This window comes from Gossypium arboreum, chromosome 12 (assembly GCF_025698485.1).
Source record: "Gossypium arboreum isolate Shixiya-1 chromosome 12, ASM2569848v2, whole genome shotgun sequence".
Lineage (NCBI taxonomy): Eukaryota > Viridiplantae > Streptophyta > Magnoliopsida > Malvales > Malvaceae > Gossypium > Gossypium arboreum.
The window spans coordinates 113,557,581-113,571,197 of NC_069081.1; the positions used below are offsets into that span (position 1 = coordinate 113,557,581).

General features: G+C 33.6%; 1 non-coding gene across 1 annotated transcript; it reads right to left on the bottom strand.

Annotated features, from left to right (window-relative positions):
* Positions 1-10,576: 10,576 nt before the first annotated feature.
* Positions 10,577-10,683, bottom strand: LOC128285915 (small nucleolar RNA R71). Its single transcript, XR_008276462.1, has one exon. It is a non-coding gene; the product is annotated as a small nucleolar RNA R71 (small nucleolar RNA).
* Positions 10,684-13,617: the final 2,934 nt, after the last annotated feature.

Genomic DNA, 13,617 nt, shown 5'->3' on the forward strand with positions numbered 1-13,617 from the left:
ATAATCTATATATTGCATTATACCCATTCACTACTTACACTTATTTACTAAGTTCCTATAACCATATGTATAGAGGTAATACGCACTCATAATCATAAAAAAAAAAACTTTACATACATACACGGTATGCAAAAACCAAAAATAACATAACAAGTCCAATTATCACGTACGCATGTCTCAACCTAATTCATAAATAAACTTCAAAATTTGTAATAATTCAATGTCTTTAATAATGGAATATTTGACTGAATGTGTATACTATTAAAACAAGTCAAATGTATATTATGATTACTCCCTTAATATAGACTTAATATAAAACAAAACATTTATATTTAACTTATTCATCATAAATGCATGCAAGATGCGCATTTACCCAAAAGCTTTTAAACATCAATTTTATATAACAATTAATCAACTAGGTTAATCATGAATTACATACATTATTAGCCACCTATTAATCAAACTAACCAAGCTAGAACATAACCACCCATCATTGAAACAATGCCGTATTTAATGTTCTCCATCACACATTAATAAACATACTAAACGCACGTCGAGCTAATGCACTTCCATGGCCGAATCCTAATGTTTAAATAGTCACTTACACATCCAAATTTCCAACATCAATTACTAATAGACAAGTTCATTAAGCATTTGACTAAGAATTTACACAACCTAGTTTAAAATAATACGCAAGCCATTATCAAAACATATGGTGCTTATCACATATATTATGCATTTAAGGCACACAACTAAGTAATCGAGATTAATATAAGTTTTACCTATCATAACCGAACACTAATATATTAATTTAGCCATTTTCGTTTGGCTTATATACACAACCAAAATAAATCCAACCTTTCAAAAACATAAACCAACTTATACATGCCATAATTCAAGTTTGACTTATAAAGGTATCAAAATAGCTGATAGTGTGATGAACTTGGCTGACGGCCTCTGAGCTTGTAGCTTGACTCCAAATCTATAAAATAAAGACAAATATACACACAGTAAGCTACTAAAGCTTAGTAAGTCATAAGCAATTAAACAAGCTGATAATATAATTAATTTAATTTAATCAAATTTCAATATCATTAACAAGCTTACTCTCCACTTATATCTTCAATAACAATATACCAAGCACACATATATTTATTACCTTAGCCGAATATTCACAAGTTAAGTAATAAAACCACTGCTCAATTTTCAAAAGCCAAAATGTCATAATTAATCAACCACTGCACAATTATATAAGTCCAAGAACCGTAATTCAATATTATGTACATATAACTCTTATATGACCAATTATTTATGATCACTTATATATGCATAACCAAAAATTAATTCCATAATATACTTACCATTTGTACAAAGCCGAATACACCTATTTAATTCATGTATATATTTAACCTTACATCAAATATAATTTATCAACTATCAAGTCACATACATACCTTATTAACGATAGCTAACAAGCTAAATCATACCTTGCATTTTAGCCTATTTTACACATTCGATCACGATTTACCTTTTCCCGATGAACTATTCGGAATTGGATAGGACACTTCGATAATTACATAAATCGTACAATGTCAACGTCCTAGACGTGGTCTTACATGTAGCCACAAATTGATGCCACTGTCCCAGACAAGGTCTTACTCGTAAACACATATCGGAGCCATATATTGATGCCATGGTCTTACTCGCACACATATATCGGAATCCTATGTCATGACATATGTATCTTAACTATTCCTAAGGTTCATACGAGGCTTTCGGACGTCGTAACTCGGTTGAATCGAACTCGGAAGTGTAGTAGTCAAATTTAATCATGTTCGGCCATAGCATATTTAAATTCTAATATTTCATAACAGCATATAAATATAACATTAAATTTCCAAATAAACACGTTTATTTGCTTATAAACTTACCTCGGACAACGAAAAACCGGTACGGATCGACTAGTCGACAACTTTTGACTTTCCTCGGTCCAAATCCGATTTCTTTAGTTCTTGATCTAAACATATTCAAATTAAGCTCATTCAAACATATTTTCATTCAATTTAGTCCAAAAACACAGAAATAGGCAAATTACCATTTTACCCCTGACATTTACAATTTTTTTCAATTTAATCCCTATTGCACAAAACACAAAATACACCAAATTTCTCTATACTTATGTTGGGCCGAATTTTACCCACTCTCAAACAAGTCCATATATTCAATTTATTTCACATTTTAGTCCCTCAAATTATTATTTTTACAATTTAGTCCTAATTACTCAAAATCATCAAAAACTCCAATACAAAATATGTTAATCTAAAACATATCTTTTGTTTTTCATCATCAAACAACAAAAATCACAAGCTTTCAACAATGGCACAACTAAAAATTTTCATTAAAATGAAAAATTCAAGCATGAGTTTTGTAGTACTCGAAGCAACGATATCAAAAACGTAAAAATCATCAAAACCCGAGTTAAACTCTTACCTTGATTGAGCTTGAAAAGCAACAGAACCTAGGTTTTATTTTCTTTTTCTCTCTTGTTTTAGTTTCGGCAATGATATAAATAAAATGGACTTGGCTTCTTTTATTATTATTATTTATGTTTTATGTTATAATATATTTTATTAACTTAACAGTTAATTTACTTATTTATCCATGCTAAAGTTATAACAAAACAATATAATATATGTCCACTTACCGTCCATTTAATAAGTCAACGGTCTATTTACCACTTAAGGGCTTCCTTTTATAAAGCCAATGTCTTAAGCTCATCATCACATAGGAACTAAAATACTCCACCGGGAAAGGTTCTCCACGACTGCCATGTCCTGATCGACCACGACCATAGCTCCCACTAGATATAATATTCTTTTGGCGCAGGACTTATGGACTAATGAACCTCTACGACCGCCAGAGTATCCTCCTCCACTTTCGAACCGATTACTCTCCAAAACTCTAGTTCGAGGAATTCATCATACAGGAAGTTTCACTTCTTTCCCTATCTTATTTTTATATTCTAAAATATCTATCTTAGTACATTGAGGGAAATGTACATCTTAAGTGTGGGGGGGGGGCATTCATTTCATTATCAGAAAAATCCCTGAATAATTACCTTGGTCTCTTGAAAAACTCTCATATCATATTTAGGATAAATTTTAATTGATTTATGATTTTGATTGATATATCTTGAATTAAAACATAGGGATTTATGAATTGATTGTTTAAACTTTAAGACATTAGAGAATCAAGCATGATAAGTTGATTTTTAAGAATTTAAAATTATATGTTGTTGCCCCAAGTCTAGATATTACTTTGAACTAGAATTCACGAGTCTAAACATCAAAAAGCCATAATTTTTGTGAGATTTTTTAGCTTTTTGAGCATCTATTAATTCTTTCATGCTCACTTTTATTATTGCTTTGAGTGCGTCAGTATTGAACTGTTATTTTAGAGCTTGCTTGATTATGCATGTCGAGACCACACCATTTGATTTGATATGTCAAAATGATTAAGGCACTTAGGATTAACCCACTCATGCCATGAAAAGCCTACCTCCACGATTAACCCCTAGTAAACCCCCTTGAGCCTAACAAGCCATTTCTTGTATTACCCTTAATATTAACCCTAAACCCATTATTGTTGAAATCCCCTAAATTAATCCCTATTTTTGTCGAGATTTGAGTTAAAAAAATTGCTTAGCTATGTCTTGTTCTTAATAGTTAGTCTATGTTATTTAACTTGTTCTTAAAAAAAAAAAAACTATGTATAAACATTAGTAATTCCATATTCTGAGAAGAAGCTCTGTTGTATGCAAGTGATATTAACTCTTTTTCTAGTTAGGCAATTTTTCAATTCAATCTCGATTCTAACCCTTTCTTTCAGCTTGTGACCACAGCCCCTAACCAAGCCTCATTACAATCCTCTAAAGACCTTTTGATTGATGTATTATCTTAAATTTATAATGGTGGAGATTTGATTTTCATGCAAGCCTATGGTAATGACTTTTCATTATTGACTATTGAGTGCTTCATTCATTGTCCTTAAACACCTTGAGTGATTTGAGTGAATCCTTAGTAAGGATATGAAACTCTGTGATATTCTGAATCAAAGTTAATTACTCAGATGAGGGGAGACACCTATGTTTGGATAATTAAATGCTCAACTTGGAATGTTTGAAACTTTGATGTTCTTTTAGTTGAATTCTCAAATGTATGATTACCTGTGGATTATTTTGAGATATTATCGATAGAAATTGTAACACCCTGAATTTGGGCCTAGAAGTTTTGGGCCTTGAGCATGGGAGCGGTTGAAGGCAGCTTATAATATTCTGTTGTGCGTGAAAATTTCGTTAATGAAGGCTTGTTTTAGTGGTTAAGTGTATTGAGAAGTGTTGGAGAAGTCCTGGGTTCAAACCTGGACTCTAGCAAAAATTTTGGTTTAAGGTGAATCAACTCTGGGTGTAGTAGGTAGGCCTTAAGAATATTGTTGGAGAAATTGTGACACAAAAAGCCTTGTGGCTTAGTGGCAAGTAGCGTGTGGAGCATCTGAGGGGAGGCATGGGTTCGAATCCCATGGTAAGCAAAGAGCATTTATTTTGTTAACATGGGGCTGCAAGAGTTGGTGTTGAATTTAAACTCTGATGATGGAGGATCCCACATCGGAAGCTAACATAAGAGTGGATCTGTCGGCTTTAAATATAGAGAACCATGAGGAGAGTAAAGGTACCTTTCTTGGTCGATCCTTTCGCTTTATGGCGTGCTCGTTTGGGTTGGGCGTCGGCTAAGAGTGCTCGGAGCGTGGATTAACTCTAGTCTCCAATCAGGTGTGTATTTTCTCGCTACTCTAGCTGTAGGATGGCTACTTCAGGCCGCGATGGGCCGAAAGGGGTCATGTGGGCCCAATGGGCCTACTAGCCCAATTGGATAAGTTGTTTGATTGTGTAGTAAGTATTGGACTAGGCTAGGTGAATCTCATATCGTGGCTAGATTTGGGCTAAAAGGGCCACACTGGCGTGTGGGCCCATTTAATGAAAAGGGCTTTAGGCCCATTCGTATTGTTATCCCTGTTTAGAATACTTTAGTTTACCAAATTACTAAAATATCCTCAGTTGTAAAATTACCAAAGTACCCTCGATTTATAAAATTACCCAAATATCCTCGATTTGTAAAATTATCGAAATACCCTCAGTTTGCAAAATTATTGAAATACCCTCGACATGTAAAATTATCAAAGTACCCTCAATTTACAAAATTACCATTTTACCCTCGATTTACAAAATTACTATTTTACCCTCGATTTACAAAATTACTATTTTACCCTCGATTTACAGAGTTACTATTTTACCCTTGAATTACAAAATTACTATTTTACCCTCGATTTACAAAATTACCGTTCTACCCTCGATTTATAGATTTACCATTTTACCCTCGATTTAGAGAATTACCATTTTACCCTCGATTTAGAAAATTACTAAAATACCCCTGGTTTGTAAAATTACTAAAATACCCCCTGATTTGTAAAATTACTAAAATACCCTCGACTGGTAAAAATTACCAAAGTACCCTCGATTTATAGAATTACTGTTTTACCCTCGATTTATAGAATTACTGTTTTACCCTTGATTTACAAAATTACCGTTTTACCCTCGATTGTGAAATTACTAAAATACCCCTATAGGGTAGAATTACCAAAATACCCCTAGTTTGTAAAATTACTAAAATACCCTTGTAGGGTAGAATTACTAAAATACCCTAGTAGGGTAGAATTACCGAATACCCCTGTAGGGTAGAATTACCGAAATACCCCTGTAGGGTAGAATTATCGCAATACCCATATAGGGTAGAATTACCGAAACACCCCTGTAGGGTAGAATTACTAAAATACCCCGTAGGGTGGAATTCTTGAGATACCTTGTGGGGTAAAATTACCATTTTGCCCCTAAGGTGTTAAATATTATTTTGCCCTTGTGGGCAAGTGGTGACTTGGATTTGTGTGGTTGTGATTTGATTGTGAATATATGTTGGTGATATGAATGATTTGACTGTGATTGTTTGATTCAAATATGGACATGATATTTCGATTACGTATGTTGTATGCGATGACATGTATATCATTGCATGCATGGGATATGGGTTATATTGATGGAGGAAGCGTTCGGCGGCCTCATTTTGCAATCCGGTGGCCGCCACATATATCTGATACGGTGACTTCGTCAAAATATCCGGCGACCTCATTTTGTGGCTTAACCGCCACATATATCTGATTCGGTGACTTTGTCACAATATCGCGACCTCATTGCAATTTCGTGGTGTGTAGCGGTTGGGTGGGTCGAGTAGTCTCCCACATGGTGTAAGGTTGGTGCGGGGTGTATACGGTTGGATTGGGTTGGGATTGCATTCACATTCGATTCGATTACATTACACGACATCGATTCTCGATTCTATTACCTAATTCGATTACGGTTACGATTACGATTACATTATTCGATCATCGATTCGATTACATTACCTAATTCGATTCGGTTACGATTTTGATTCGTCACCGATTACGATTACGATTCTAGTTATGATAATGTTTCTTATTCGTAATGGGTTAAAGCCCATCGATCATTGTCTGTTATAGTGGGCTAAGGCCCAATTGATCTCGAAAGCGTAAGTAAAGGTGGGGCGGACTTTTAATTCTTTTATATGACCGATTGTTCTGTTTATAGTAGGGATTTCTGCGAGTTTTCGTAAACTCACCCGTTTATTAACCTTTCGGGTAATTTCAGACTTAGACGGATCGGGCTGCGAGGGCTCGGAGGAAGCCACACACTGTTTATGTTACAATTTTGATTATTACTTTTAAATGTTTTATGTGGGTTGTAGTAAAGCCGTTGCAATTTTCTCGGATTTCAAATTTGGAATTTTATTTATTGTTCTTATAATTGCTAGTATTAGAACACGGTTTTCTAAAGCAACTCTTGTTGTTCAAAACATCACGTAACCGCAATTAGTTTTTAAATTAAGCTTCCGCAACTGCCAGGATTTTTTTTACAAAGTTGTTAAGAATGTTATTCAGCTGAGGTTTTCTAACAAGGTTTAAAAAGGATACAAGTTTTTAATTATTAAGAAGGGTTTTTAATAGAAACATGGTTTCCGAAAAACATGGTTTAGGGTGTTACAGAAATTATAAGTTGAGAAGAATTTATTTTGATTATGAGTTGAGGATTTTGCTTGAGGACAAGCAAATGCTTAAGTGTAGGGGTATTTGATAAATCGTAATATATACATATTTTTACCCCATGCTTAACGCATTTTATGGATGATTTTTCCTTAGAATTAGTGAATTTGATGCTCCTAATGCTTTAATTTCATATTTTATACTTAGGAGACATAGGAGAGCGAAAGGAACGAGAAATGGGCCAAAAAACGGAGAAAATGGGCCAAAGTATGAAATCAACACGGCCTGGACTTCCTCACACGGGCAGCCCACATGGCCGTGTCAATCTGGGAGAATCGAAGCACAACTCACACGGGTGGAACACACGCCCATGCCATTGTAACAGGCTCGAACACGACCTAAAATAATCACACACGGGCGTGGCACACGGGTGTGTCCCTGCCGAGCCCAAGTTGAGTCCAATTCAGAAAAGGCCACTTTTGAAGGCTCATAGGCATTCCAAAGCCTATAAATACACCCTAGAAGAGGAGAAAAGTGGACACACAGAATAAGGAGTAAGGAATTACTCTAAGGAAGCCGATTGATTCATCTCAGAAGCCCGATTCATCATCAAGACTGAAGATCTCTCCTCAATTCCCCTTCAGGAGTTTTGGGTTTTCTTTATGTTTTGTATTCTTTATTATTCTGAGATGTTTTCTTATTTAGTTATGAACTAAATTCCATAAATACCTAAAGGGAATGAAACCTAAGATGAATTTTGTTATTATTTTCTGAATTGTATGATAAATATTTAACTTGTTCTTAATTATGTGTTCTTAATTCTTGTTTTGATATCCCAGGATACTGATTCAAGATAAGCTCTTATTCAGAGGAGGAATAGACCTTGTCTAAGAGTACATTTTTCATAATTAAGCGGAGTTGATTGCGGGCCTAGACATAGTAGGGTGACAAGATTTTGTTGGATTAGGGTGAAACCTAATAAGGGGATCCATAGATCGAGTTAATGCAACCCTAGGGTGTTAATTAGAGAAATGTCTCAATTATTCAATATAGGGATTAGACATTATTAGTCTTGAATAGGGATAAAAACATAACTTAGGGATATCTACAGAACAAGTTAAATGAATAAATTGTCCAATTCGGAGCCAGAATAACAAGTACAGTTTATGTCGATTTTTCCTTAGGTATTGTCTTAATTCAATCGATTTTCCTAAAAGCAATTCCTCAATTTTATTCTCTGTGAGTTCTTAGTTTAGATAATTAGTTAATTAAAACAAAACCCCATTATTCTTAGGCTAGATAATAAAAAGACAGTCATTACTAGTACTTTTAGTTTCTTTGGGTTCGACAATCCGGTCTTGCTAAAACTATACTACTATTCGATAGGTACACTTGCCTACATCGCGATAATAGTTAGTTTCAAGAATGATTAATTATAAATATTTAAAACCTATCACGAAATCACGCAATCAGAGTACCTCTTCAGAATGAATCCGGAACAATAACAATAAGGCAACACTTATAGTGTCTCATTGATAAACTGTAATTTATACATATTTTTACCCCATGCTTCACATATTTATGAATGATTTTTTCCTTGGTTTTAGTGAATTTGATGCTCCTAATCCTTCAATTTCATGTTTTGTACTTAGGAGAGCTTAGAATAGCAAAAAGAGAGAGAAATGGGCCAAAAACGGACAAATTGGGCTCAAAACAGTGTTGCACACGACCTAGGTGCTTCCACAGGGGTGATCCACATGCCCGTGTGTCATGGCCATGTCGACTAAGAACCAGCTCAGTGTTGCACACAACCTGAGCACCTTCACACGGGCATGGCACATGACCGTGTCCTTGCCGAGCCCAAGCCTAGTTCTATTCAGGAAAAAGGGCACTTTTAAGGGTTTTGAAGCATTCTAAATCCTATATAAACACCTTAGAAGAGGATTTGGGAGGACACACAGAGTTGGAGGCAGAAAACACTCGAGAATAGCTATCGAAATCACCTCGGAGCCAGGATCTACATCAAGACTGAAGATTTCCATCCAATTTCCTAGAAGTTCTTTGGGTTTCTTTATGTTTTGTTGTTTTCCAAACTTTGAGATGTTTTCCATTATTATTATAAACTAAATTCCTTAAATACCTAAGGGAGATGAAACCTAATAGGAATCTTATTACTCTTTGATTTATATGATAACTACTTATTCTTATTCTTAATTGTGAGTTTTAATCCTTACTTTAATATTCCAGGATATTAACTCAGGTTCTTGATGTGCTTATTCAATAGAGCAAAAGTCCCTATTTAAGAGTAGATCATTCATAATTAAGCGGAGTTGCATGCAATCCTAGAGATAGGATGACATAAATTTGTAGGATTAGAGTCAAATCTAATAAGGGAATCCATAGATCGAGTTAATGCGACAATAGAAGTTTTAATTAGAAAGAGATTTCAATTAATCAGCCTAGAGTCAGTTGTTTTTAGTCTCAAAAGGGATATTAACATAAATTAAGGATTTCTACGGAATAAGTTAAGTGAATAAATCGTCAAAGTCAAAGGTAATAAGTGAAGTCTAGGTGGATTCTTTCTTAGGTATTGTCTTCTCAATCGGTTTTTCAAAAGTATTTTCCAACTTTAGTCTCTGTCGTCACTTTAGTTAATTAGAAAATTAGTTTAGTTTAAAAATACCCTTTAATTCTTAGGCTAGATAATAAAAAAGATAGTAATTACTAATACTTTTAGTCCTCGTGGATACGATATTTCCGGTCTCACCATAACTATACTATTGTTCGATAGGTGCTCTTTCCTTAAGTCAAATTTTTAGTTAGTTTTACGATCATCAAGTTTTTGGCGCTGTTTCATGGGACTAAAATATTAGGAACGCTTAATTTTTATTACTTTAGCCATTATTATTTTTAATTCTATTTAATTTTGTTTACTAAATTTTCTTTTATTTTCTTCTGACAGGTTTTTATAGTTTATGACTAGAAGAAACCCGTCGGGACCATTACTTTTTTATAGTGAGATCAAAAGCACAGCTCGCAAAAACCGAAGAGAAATAAGGAGAAGCTAAGATACAAAGAGGAAGAGCGAGAGGACGATATTCACACCACAATCGAGAAGATGGCTGAAAATCATGAAAATCCGCTACCTCCTGTGATTGCTGCTGATCCAATAAATCAGAATCCTGCTCCTCATACTATGTATGATTATGCTAAACCTAATTTAACAGGAACTAAATCGAGTATAGTTAGACCTGTTGTTGCTGCAAATAATTTTGAACTGAAACCTAACACGATTCAAATGATACAACAATTTGTTCAGTTAAACTCATTACGACGAGGGTCAATCACTACTTGGGAACAAATGACCGAAAAATTTTTACTAAAATATTTTCCGCCGGCTAAAATGGCTAAATTGAGGAATGATATCTCTTCTTTTGTGCAGATGGATTTGGAAACTCTTTATGATGCATGGGAGAGATACAATGACCTATTGAGAAGGTGCCCTCACCATGGGTTACCTTTATGGTTACAGGTTCAAATAGTACACATGAGATACATAATTCCATAATTATGAATGAACACATTTATCAAACATATTCCATATTCATATATCAAGGTCTTATGTCTCCATATATCAATAACCATCATTTTCATGAATTTCGAGTTCAATTTCATAATTATTTGTCTCGTGTTCAGTTTCTTCCATGTCAGAACTTTATTCATTAAATCATTTGAAATATCAATACATATGGACAGTACACTCAAGATGAACAGTTATATAATCACAAATGAATTCATTCATCAACCAAGTTCTATACTCATGTCATATCAACTCGTACTTCCTTATATCACATAGTTCCATGTAACACTTACCAAACTTTGTCAAATTAGTGAACATCTTACAGAATTGAGTACTTCGTTTCTCGATGCCATAGTTCAACTATGGTTTTACACATCTTCACATAATGATGCTATAGCCCAGCTATGGTCTTACACATATTCACATATCGATGCCATAGCCCAGCTATAGTCTTACACGGATCACATATCACATATCGATGCCATAGCCTAGCTATGGTCTTACACGAATCACATATCTCACTGATGCCATATCCCAGATATGGTCTTATACAGTAGCATATATCACACCGATGCCATATCCCAGATATGGTCTTATACGGAAAACACTTGTCATTTGTAGCCGAAGCTACCACTATTCACTGATCAGGTAGCCGGAGCTACCATTTTTCACTAATCAGGTAGCCGAAGCTACCACTTTTCACTGATCAGGTTGCCGAAGCTACCACTTTTCACTTGTCATTTGTCCTTGATCAGATAAGTGTAGCCGAAGCTATCACTTATCACTTTCACTTGTCCTTGATTAGATAAGTGTAGCCGAAGCTATCACTTATCACTTTCACGTATCCTTGATCAGATAAGTGTAGCTGAAGCTATCATTTATCACTAGTTCCCATAGTCCAACCATGTTCTTTTTCGTCAATTCACCTTGTCACTGAACTGAAGTGCTCAATTTGATCATTTATTCAATTTTCATGCTTTTACATTATTCATGATTTTATCATCAATACATATGAAACAACACATCATGAAATTCATAAAATTAACAAATAATCACTAAAATTTAGCCGTATAAACTCACAAGTTCAATTTTTGTATTATAACGATAATCATAATTTCATAATAAATATTCCAAATAAAACATTATTTCATTTCTAATTCAACACTTATCGATTATAATCGGGCATGTGATCAATTTATACACGATTCATTCATATATTTTTCCTCCTCCTCCTCTCCATCCACATCCTTGGTATAAATAACACACTTGTAAGTAACCTTATCCATAATTTTCACTAATTACTTATGTGAATATTCAAGCTATCCACCCGTGTCATAGTCACTAAATTATTTATATCTGGATCTAAGGAACTCCAAATTAAGATCTGATCATTTTACCTGAAACTAGACTCACATATATTCTTACCATAAAATTTTCAGAATTTTTGGTTTAGCCAATAAGTACAGTTTATTCTTTAAAGTCACCCCTATTCTGCTGTCTGACAGTTCTAACCCTTCTTCACTAAAAATTAATTATCTATTCATACAGAATTTGAATGATGTTACCATTTATTTCTCTTGAAAATAGACTCATTCAGAATTCTATAAATATAAATTTAAGCCCCTAATTACTTTTATTAAATTTTTTATAATTTTTCAAAGTCAGAACAGGGGAACCTGAATTCATTCTGACCTTGTCTCATAAAATTCATTATATCTCATGATTTACAAATCCATTGCTTACACCGTTTCTTTTATGAGAAACTAGACTCAATAAGATTTAATTTCATATTTTTTTTCATCTTCTAATTATATTTCTACAATTTATGGTGATTTTTCAAAGTTATTCTACTGCTGCTGTCCAAACTTGTTTTAGTGCAAGCTGTTTATTACCATTTCTCCCCTAAGCTTTTAATAATTAACAATTTCATCCCTACTCAATTAGCCTCTCAATTGAGATAATTTTTCTCAATTAACACTTTATTCTATCACTTTAAACTACTTTACAACCCTTGGAAATCATAATTTCAGCACTAGACTGTAATTCCAAACATTTTCACAATTAGGTCCTCAAATCAATTTCCATCAATTTTACTTGATAAAATTATCATATATCAAAAATAAAACTTCAATTCTATGTTTATTCATCATGTGCTTCCGGCACTCATCCATAAAAATTTTAAAAATTAGCCATGAAATCAAAACCTTTTGAAATAGTAAGTTGGACCCAATTGTAAAAGTTCAAAAACATTAAAATTTCAAGGAGAAAGCAAGAATTAAACTTACATGAAGCTAGAGTATGAAAACCAGCTTGAACCCTCTTCCATGGCTATTTTTCAGCTGATGAAAATAAAGAGAATTGAAGAGAAATCTAGATATTCCCATTTGGTCCCATTTTTATTTAGTTAATTTTGAAAATTTTCTAATTTTTCCCTTAATTCACCCATTTCCTGTTTTTTCTCAACTATTGCCGCCCAAAATATCTTCTATGGGCTTATTTTCACTTTAGGTCCTTCCTCATTTGAAAATTGAGCTATTTAATCCTTCTAGCAATTTTTACACAATTTTCAATTTAGTTCTTTTTAATTAATTAACCACCCAAACGTTAAAATTTTCTGACAAAATTTTAATACTACCTTATTAATACTCCGTAAATATTTATAAAAATATTTACGACTCGATTTATAAAATTGAGATCTCGATACCTGTTTTCCTCAATTTCTAGACTTAATAAATCTTTATAAAACACAAATTACTAATTTAAAAATCTCTCAAAATCACATTTGGCTCATAATTATTAAATAAATAAATTTACAAGCTTATTTGTCGAATTTGGTGGTCTCAAACCACTATTCCCGACATCATTGAAAG